The sequence below is a fragment of the Pongo abelii genome, chromosome 1 (genome assembly GCF_028885655.2).
Source record: "Pongo abelii isolate AG06213 chromosome 1, NHGRI_mPonAbe1-v2.0_pri, whole genome shotgun sequence".
NCBI lineage: Eukaryota > Metazoa > Chordata > Mammalia > Primates > Hominidae > Pongo > Pongo abelii.
Window position 1 is genome coordinate 113,167,629 of NC_071985.2, and position 10,310 is coordinate 113,177,938.

General features: G+C 40.6%; 1 pseudogene; it reads left to right on the top strand.

The window, feature by feature from the left end:
- The first annotated feature begins 8,778 nt into the window (after positions 1-8,778).
- LOC100452022 (glyceraldehyde-3-phosphate dehydrogenase-like) lies at positions 8,779-9,759 on the top strand (annotated as a pseudogene).
- Positions 9,760-10,310: the final 551 nt, after the last annotated feature.

The following is a 10,310-nucleotide window of genomic DNA, read 5'->3' on the forward strand; positions in this document are numbered from 1 at the left end:
TTTCTCTTTGAGCACTATGTGAGCTGTATCTGACATTTTTATGTATTGGGTTATCATCATTCAGTTAATAATATTTAAAATTTTGTCTTGTGATTTCTTCTCTGACCCAACTGTTATTCAGAAGTGTGTTGCTTGTTTTCTAAAATTGAGGATTTTCTAGATATCTCATTGTTATGGATTTCTAATTAAATACTACTATGGCCAGAGCATATACACTGTATGATTCTGATTCTTGGATATTTACTGAGATTTGTTTTATGGTCCAACGTATGGTCTACATTGGTGAACATGCCATAAGCACTTGGAAAGAATGCTTTCTGCAGTTGTTGAAAGTAATACTCTACAAATGATTTAGTTTGACACCCCACTCTGGCTCTTGCCCTCCTCCATGTTGTAGACATTCATCTTCTACTTTGGACCTCATTACCAATGCTTCAAAACCACTTGCCTAGGAAAGGTTGGCCTTGTGCTACAAGATGTAGCAGCTTGTTCTCTGAAACTATCAGAACTATCTACAGGCCCTGGGTCTTGCTGAGACTTGTGCAGCACTATCTGAAACTACCCAGGTGCATCGCATGCCTTTGCCTGCTGTAGCAGGTGCTGGAGTGCACCTTACAGATCCCCCCATCACCTTCAGGGTGGGGCCGGACTTTCCTTCAGCTGTTGAATGTTCTGGAGGCTGGTAGATTTCAGCTCATGTGTCTTGGAGTCTCTGAGTGGAAGCAATAAATATAAGCCCTAAAGAAAGGGAGAAATAAAACAAAGGTCCAGAGTGATTGGGAACCATACTACCAACTTTCTTTTATTTTTAAACAGGTTTACTGAGGTATAATTGACATCACATTTGCTTGTTTTAAGTGTACAGTTCAATTATTTTTAGTAAAATTTTATACTTGTGTGGACCATCACTGCAATCCTGTTTTCCAACATTTCTATCGTTCCTAAGAAATCCCTCATGCTCATCAGTCACCATTCCTTACTCTTACTCACAGCTCAAGGCAACCTTTAATTGACTCACTGACTTTACAGATTTGCCTTTTCTAGATATTATATAAATGGAATCATAGAATATTTGGTCTTTGTATTTCTATTCTTTCACTTAGCTTAATATACTTTTTTTTTTTTTTTGAGACAGAGTCTCACTCTGTTGCCCAGGCTGGAGTGCAGTGGTGTGATATTGGCTCACCTCAACCTCCACCTCTGGGTTCAAGTGATTCTTCTGCCTCAGCCTCCAGGCACCTGCCACCATGCCTGGGTAATTTTTGTATTTTTAGGAGAGGTGGGATTTCACCATGTTGGCCAGGCTGATCTAAACTTTTGACCCCAAATGATCCACCCACCTTGGCCTCCCAAAGTGCTGGGATTACAGGCGTGAGTCACCACACCTGGCCAGCTTAATGTTCTTTTGTGGTTCATTTATGTTGTAGCACGTATCAATATTTTACTCCTTTTAGGTGCCAAACCCTACTAAATTGTATGGATGGCTCCCATTTGTTTATTCATTCATCAGTTGATCGATATTTGATGTGTTTCCAATTTATGGACTATTATGGATAAAGGTGCTATGAATATTCACATTCATGTGTTGTGTGGACATAGGTTTTTGTTTCTTTGGGGTAGACAGCTAGGAGTAAAAGTGCTGGATCATAAGGTAAATGTATATTTAACATTTTAAGAAACTGGCAATCTGTTTTCCAATGTAGCTGCATGTCCCATCAGCACTGCATGAGTAGTTCAATTATTCACTCATTGTTTTTCACTTCTTCCAATTGTTTTTATTTATTTTATTTTATTTTATTTTATTATTATTATACTTTAAGTTTTAGGGTACATGTGCACAATGTGCAGGTTTGTTACATATGTATAGATGTGCCATGTTGGTGTGCTGCACCAATTAACTCGTCATTTAGCATTAGGTATATCTCCTAATGCTGTCCCTCTCCCCTCCCCCCACCCCACAACAGTCCCCAGAGTGTGATGTTCCCCTTCCTGTGTCCATGTGTTTTCATTGTTCAATTCCCACCTATGAGTGAGAACATGCAGTGTTTGGTTTTTTGTCCTTGCGATAGTTTGCTGAGAATGATGGTTTCCAGCTTCATCCATGTCCCTACAAAGGACATGAACTCATCATTTTTTATGGCTGCATAGTATGCCATGTGGTATATGTGCCACATTTTCTTAATCCAGTCTATCGTTGTTGGACATTTGGGTTGGTTCCAACTCTTTGCTATTGTGAATAGTGCCACAATAAACATACATGTGCATGTGTCTTTATAGTAGCACGATTTATAGTCCTTTGGGTGTATACCCAGTAATGGGATGGCTGGGTCAAATGGTATTTCTAGTTCTAGATCCCTGAGGAATCACCACACTGACATCCACAATTGTTGAACTAGTTTACAGTCCCACCAACAGTGTAAAAGTGTTCCTATTTCTCCACATTCTCTCCAGCACCTGTTGTTTCCTGACTTTAATGATTGCCATTCTAACTGGTGTGAGATGGTAACTCATTGTGGTTTTGATTTGCATTTCTCTGATGGCCAGTGATGATGAGCATTTTTTCATGTGTTTTTTGGCTGCATAAATGTCTTCTTTTGAGAAGTGTCTGTTCATATCCTTCACCCACTTTTTGATGGGGTTGTTTTTTTCTTGTAAATTTGTTTGAGTTCATTGTAGATTCTGGATATTAGCCCTTTGTCAGATGAGTAGGTTGCGAAAATTTTCTCCCATTCTGTAGGTTGCCTGTTCACTCTGATGGTGGTTTCTTTTGCTGTGCAGAAGCTCTTTAGTTTAATTAGATCCCATTTGTCAATTTTGACATTTGTTACCATTACTTTTGGTGTTTTAGACATGAAGTCCTTGCCCATGCCTATGTCCTGAATGGTATTGCCTAGGTTTTCTTCTAGGGTTTTATGGTTTTAGGTCTAACATGTAAGTCTTTAATCCATCTTGAATTAATTTTTGTATAAGGTGTAAGGAAGGGATCCAGTTTCAGCTTTCTACATATGGCTAGCCAGTTTTCCCAGCACCATTTATTAAATAGGGAATCCTTTCCCCATTTCTTTTTTTTTGTCAGCTTTGTCAAAGATCAGATAGTTGTAGATATGTGGCATTATTTTTGAGGGCTCTGTTCTGTTCCATTGGTTTATATCTCTGTTTTGGTACCAGTACCATGCTATTTTGGTTACTGTAGCCTTGTAGGATAGTTTGAAGTCAGGTAGAGTAATGCCTCCAGCTTTGTTCTTTTGGCTTAGGATTGGCTTGGTGATGCAGGCTCTTTTTTGGTTGCATATGAACTTTAAAGTAGTTTTTTCCAATTCTGTGAGGAAAGTCATTGGTAGCTTGATGGGGATGGCATTGAATCTATAAATTACCTTGGGCAGTATGGCCATTTTCACGATAGTGATTCTTCCTACCCATGAGCATGGAATGTTCTTCCATTTCTTTGTATCCTCTTTTATTTCATTGAGCAGTGATTTGTAGTTCTCCTTGAAGAGGTCTTTCACATCCCTTGTAAGTTGGATTCCTAGGTATTTTTTTCTCTTCAAAGCAATTGTGAATGGGAGTTCACTCATGATTTGGCTCTCTGTCTGTTATTGGTTTATAAGAATGCTTGTGATTTTTGTACATTGATTTTTTATCCTGAGACTTTGCTGAAGTTGCTTATCAGCTTAAGGAGCTTTTGGGCTGAGACAATGGGGTTTTCCAGATATACAATCATGTCATCTGCAAACAGGGACAATTTGACTTCCTCTTTTCTATTTGAATACCCTTTATTTCCTTCTCCTGCTTAATTGTCCTGGCCAGCACTTCCAACACTATGTTGAATAGGAATGGTGAGAGAGGGCATCCTTGTCTTGTGCCAGTTTTCAAAGGGAATGCTTCCAGTTTTTGCCCATTCAGTATGATATTGGCTGTGGGTTTGTCATAGATAGCTCTTATTATTTTGAGATACAACCCATCAATACCTAATTTATTGAGAGTTTTTAGCATGAAGCGTTGTTGAATTTTGTCAAAGGCCTTTTCTGCATCTATTGAGATAATCATGTGGTTTTTGTCTTTGGTTCTGTTTATATGCTGGATTACATTTATTGATTTGCATATGTTGAACCAGCCTTGCATCCCAGGGATGAAGCTCACTTGATCATGGTGGATAAGTTTTGGATGTGTTGCTGGATTCAGTTCACCAGTATTTTACTGAGGATTTTTGCTTCAATGTTCATCAAGGATATTGGTCTAAAATTCTCTTTTTTTGTTGTGTCTCTGCCAGGCTTTGGTATCAGGATGATGCTGGCCTTATAAAATGAGTTAGGGAGGATTCCCTCTTTTTCTATTGATTGGAATAGTTTCAGAAGGAATGGTACCAGTTCCTCCTTGTACCTCTGGTAGAATTCGGCTGTGAATCCATTTGGTCCTGGACTTTTTTTGGTTGGTAAGGTATTGATTATTGCCACAATTTCAGAGTCTGTTATTGGTCTATTCAGAGATTCAACTTCTTCCTGGTTTAGTCTTGGGAGGGTGTATGTGTCGAGGAATTTGTCCATTTCTTCTAGATTTTCTAGTTTATTTGTGTAGAGGTGTTTTTAGTATTCTCTGATGGTAGTTTTTATATCTGTGGGATCGGTGATGATATCCTCTTTATCATTTTTTATTGCATCTGGTTGATTCTTCTCACTTTTCTTCTTTATTAGTCTTGCTAGCAGTCTATCAATTTTGTTGATCTTTTCAAAAAACCAGCTCCTGGATTCATTAATTTTTTGAAGGGCTTTTTGTGTCTCTATGTCCTTCAGTTCTGCTCCGATTTTAGTTATTTCTTGCCTTCTGCTAGCTTTAGAATGTGTTTGCTCTTGCTTCTCTAGTTCTTTTAATTGTGATGTTAGGGTGTCCATTTTGGATCTTTCCTGCTTTCTCTTGTGAGCATTTAGTGCTACGAATTTCCCTCTACATACTGCTTTGAATGTGACCCAGAGATTCTGGTATGTTGTCTTTGTTCTCATTGGTTTCAAAGAACATCTCTATTTCTGCCTTCATTTCATTATGTACCCAGTAGTCCTTCAGGAGCAGGTTGTTCAGTTTCCATGTAGTTGAGCAGTTTTGAGTGAGTTTCTTAATCCTGAGTTCTAGTTTGATTGCACTGTGGTCTGAGAGACAGTTTGTTATAATTTCTGTTCTTTTACATTTGCTGAGGAGTGCTTTACTTCCAACTATGTGGTCAATTTTGGAATAGGTGTGGTGTGGTGTTGAAAAGAATGTATATTCTGTTGATTTGGGGTGAAGAGTTCTGTAGATGTCTATTAGGTCCACTTGATGCAGAGCTGAGTTCAATTCCTGGATATCCTTGTTAACTTTCTGTCTCATTGATCTGTCTAATGTTGACAGTGGCGTGCTAAAATCTCCCATTATTATTGTGTGAGAGTTTAAGTCTCTTTGTAGGTCACTCAGGACTTGCTTTATGAATCTGGGTGCTCCTGTATTTGGTGCATATATATTTAGGATAGTTAGTTCTTCTTGTTGAATCAATCCGTTTACCATTATGTAGTGGCCTTCTTTGTCTTTTTTGATCTTTGTTGGTTTAAAGTCTGTTTTATCAGAGACTAGGATTGCAACCCCTGCCTTTTTTTGTTTTCCATTTGCTTGGTAGATCTTACCCCATCCCTTTATTTTGAGCCTATGTGTGTCTCTGCATGTGAGATGGGTTTCCTGAATACAGCACACTGATGGGTCTTGACTCTTTATCCAATTTGCCAGTCTGTGTCTTTTAATTGGAGCATTTAGTCCATTAACATTTAAAGTTAATATTGTTATGTGTGAATTTGGTCCTGTCATTATGATGTTAGCTGGTTATTTTGCTCGGTAGTTGATGCAGTTTCTTCCTAGCCTTGATGGTTTTCACATTTTGGCATGTTTTTGCAGTGGCTGGTACCAGTTGTTCCTTTCCATGTTTAGTGCTTCCTTCAGGAGGTCTTTTAGGTCAGGTCTGGTGGTGACAAAATCTCTCAGCATTTGCTTGTCTGTAAAGGATTTTATTTCTCTTTCACTTATGAAGCTTTATTTAGCTGGATATGAAATTTTGGGTTGAAAATTCTTTTCTTTAAGAATGTTGAATATTGGCCCCCACTCTCTTCTGGCTTGTAGAGTTTCTGCCAAGAGATCCGCTATAAATCTGACAGGCTTCCCTTTGTGGGTAACCTGACCTTTCTCTCTGGCTGCCCTTAACATTTTTTCCTTCATTTCAACTTTGGTGAATCTGACAATTATGTATCTTGGAGTTGCTCTTCTCGAGGAGTATCTTTGTGGGGTTCTCTGTATTTCCTGAATCTGAATGTTGGCCTGCCTTGCTAAGTTGGGGAAGTTCTCCTGGATAATATCCTGCAGAGTGTTTTCTAACTTTGTTCCATTCTCCCCGTCAATTTCAGGTACACCAATCAGACATAAATTTGGTCTTTTCACATAGTCTCATATTTCTTGGAAGCTTTATTTGTTTCTTTTTATTCTTTTTTCTCTAAACTTCCCTTCTCGCTTCATTTCATTCATTTTGTCTTCCATCACTGATACCCTTTCTTCCAGTTGATCACATTGGCTCCTGAGGCTTCTGCATTCTTCACGTAGTTCTCAAACCTTGGCTTTCAGCTCCATCAGCTCCTTTAAGGACTTCTCTGCATTGGTTGTTCTAGGTATCCATTCATCTAATTTTTTTTCAAAGTTTTAAACTTATTTTCCATTGGTTTGAATTTCCTCCTGTAGCTCAGAGTAGTTTGATCATCTGAAGCCTTCTTCTCTCAACTTGTCGTCAAAGTCATTCTCCATCCAGCTTTGTTCCATTGCTGGTGAGGAGCTGTGTTCCTTTGGAGGAGAGGCACTCTCCTTTTTAGAGTTTCCAGTTTTTCTGCTCTGTTTTTTCCCCATCTTTGTGGTTTTATCTACTTTTGGTCTTTGATGATGGTGACGTACAGATGGGTTTTTGGTGTGGATGTCCTTTCTGTTTGTTAGTTTTCCTTCTGACATACAGGACCCTCAGCTTCAGGTCTGTTGGAGTTTGCTAGAGGTCCACTCCAGACTCTGTTTGTCTGGGTATCAGCAGTGGTGGCTGCATAACAGCGGTGGCTGTAGAACAGTGGATATTGGTGAACTGCAAATGCTGCTGCCTGATTGTTCCTCAGGAAGTTTCTTCTCAGAGGAGTGCCCAGCCGTGTGAGGTGTCAGTCTGCCCCTACTTGGGAGTGCCTCCCAGTTAGGCTGCTCGGGGGTCAGGGACCCACTTGAGGAGGCAGTCTGCCTGTTCTCAGATCTCCAGCTGTGTGCTGGGAGAACCAGTACTCTCTTCAAAGCTGTCAGACAGGGACATTTAAGTCTGCAGAGGTTACTACTGTCTTTTTGTTTGTCTGTGCCCTGCCCCCAGAGGTGGAGCCTACAGAGGCAGGCAGGCCTCCTTGAGCTGTGGTGGGCTCCACCCAGTTCGAGCTTCCTGGCTGCTTTGTTTACATAATCAAGCCTGGGTAATGGCAGGAGCCCCTCTCCCAGCCTTGCTGCCGCCTTGCAGTTTGATCTCAGACTGCTGCGTTAGCAATCAGGGAGACTCCGTGGGCATAGGACCCTTCGAGTCAGGTGCAGGATATAATCTCCTGTTGTGCCATTTTTTAAGCCCGTTGGAAAAGCACAGTATTAGGGTGGGAGTGACCCGATTTTCCAGGTGCCATCTGTCACCCCTTTCTTTGACTTTCTAGTCAGAACTCCCTGACCCCTTGCCCTTCCTGAGTGAGGCAATGCCTCACCCTGCTTCTGCTGGCTCATGGTGCACTGCACCCACTGTCTTGCTCCCCCTGTCTGGCACTTCCTAGTGAGATGAACCCAGTACCTCAGATGGAAATGCAGAAATCACCCATCTTCTGCATCACTCATGCTGGGAGCTGTAGACCGGAGCTGTTCCTATTCTGCCATCTTGGCTCCACCCCTCTTCCAATTGTTATTGTCCTTCTGTTTTATTATAGCATTCTAGTGGGTAAGAAGTGGTGTCACATTGTAGTTTTGAGTTTCATTTCCCTGCTGAGTGGTGATGCTGACTGTCTTTTCATGTACTTTATTGGCCATTCTTACACCTTTTTGGTTAATTGACTATTCAAATATTTTGCTGATTTTAAAATTGGGTCATTTATCCTTGTGTTCTTTAGTTGTAATTGTATTTTATATTCTAGAAGTCCTTTATCAAATATATGTTTTGATATTTTTTCTCATTCTGTGGCTTTTCATTTTCTTATTGATGTCTTTTAAAAAGCAAACATTTTTAGTTTTGATCATGTCTCATTTTTTAACTTTTTTTGTTCAGCAGAAAAAGATTTTTTTTTCTTTATTTAAGGTCATGAACATGTTAATTTATGTTTTCTTCGAAGAAGTGTATGATTTACCCCTGAAATTTAGGCCTATAACCCATTTTGAGAGAACTTTTGCTTATGTGTGAGTTAATGGCCAAAATCATATGGCCAATTGATTTTGACAAAAGTAAATTCAACGAGGGAAAAGGATAGTCTTTAAACAAGTGATACTGAGACAACTGAACTGTCCACATTCTCAGGGGATGTTAGCCTGCTATGTCAAGTGATGCCCATCTGAGTCACAACCTATTGGCATCAGAGTTCACAAAGAATCTCTCAATATGATAATTATGGGTTAAATAATATGCTGTAGCTTTCTGCTTCTCCCATTCAGCAGACAGCCACATCTCATGCAGTGCCAGCTGCATCCCTGAGACACCATGGGGAAGGTGAAACCTGGAGTCAATGGATTTGGTCATATTTGGGTTTCTGGTCACAAGGGCTGCTCTGAACTCTGGTAAAGTGGATATTGTTGCCATCAATGACCCCTTCATTGACCTTAACTTCATGCCCTACATGTTCCAGTATAATTCCACCCATGGCAAATTCCATGGCACTGCCAAGGCTGAGAACGGGAAGCTTGTCATCAATGGAAATTCCAAAATCTCCCAAAATCTCACCAAAAGATCTCACCAAAATCAAATATGGTAATGCTGGCACTGAGTATATCGTGGAGTCCACTGGTGTCTTCTCCACCATGGAGAAGGCTGGGGCTCACTTTCAGGGGTGAGCCACAAGGGTTGTCATCTCTGCCCCCTCTGCTGATGTCCCCATGTTTGTGATGGGTGTGAACCATCAGAACTATGATGACAGCCTCAAGATCATCAGCAATACATCCTGTACCACTAACTGCTTAGCACTCCTAGCCAAGGTCATCCATGACAACTTTGGTGTTATGGGAGGACTCATGACCATAGTCCATGCCATCACTGCCACCCAGAAAACTGTGGATGGCTCCTTCAGGAAACTGGCATAATGGACATGGGATTCTCCAGAACATCATCACTACATCTGCTGTCACTGCCAAGCCTAAGGGCAAAGTCATCCCTCAGCTGAACAGGAAGCTCAATGGCATGGCCTTCTGTGTCCCCACCACCAATGTGTTGGTCATGAATCTGATCTGCCATCAGGAAATACCTGCCAAATATGATGACATCAAGAAGGTGGTGAAGCAGCATTGGCAGGCTCCCTCAAGGGCATCCTGGGCTACATTGAGCACCAGATTGTCTCCTCCAACTTTATCAGCATCATGCACTTTTCCACCTTCGATGCTGGGACTGGCATTACCCTCAATGACCACTTTATCAAGCTCATTTCCTGGAATGACAATGAATTTGACTATGACAACAGGGTGGTGAACCTCATTGCCCACATGGCCTTCAAGGAATAAGACCTCTGGACCACCAGCCCCAGTGATAGTATGAGAGGAAAAGAGAGGCTTTAGCAAAATCTCTTTTCCATCTCCTACTTATTACTCTGTCTGCCAATTATCTTGGAGGAGAGGTCAAATAGATGCCATTCAACCAAATGTTCCAGAGGCTAACAGTAATGATATGGTAGCCAGCCTCTAAGGTGACTCCAGTGATCTCTACCTCCTGATATTTGTACCCTTGTGTGTGAGTTGAACCTAGTAACTTGCTTTTAACTAGTATAATATAACAAAAATGATGGAATGCCACTTTCATGATTAGGTTAGTAAGGATTGTGACTTTCAACTTGCTTTTACAGTTGCTCTTTCTTTTTGGCTTTGATGAAGCAAATTGCTCTGGTGGAGAGGACAATATAGTAAGGAACTGAGAGCAGCCAACAGTCAAGGGGAAACTGAGGTTCTCAGTCTAATAATCTTAGAAGAACTGAATCTTCCAACAACTATATAAGTGAACTTGAAAGTAGACCTTTCTCCAGTGGAATCTTCAGATGAAAACAGAGCTTTATGCCAAT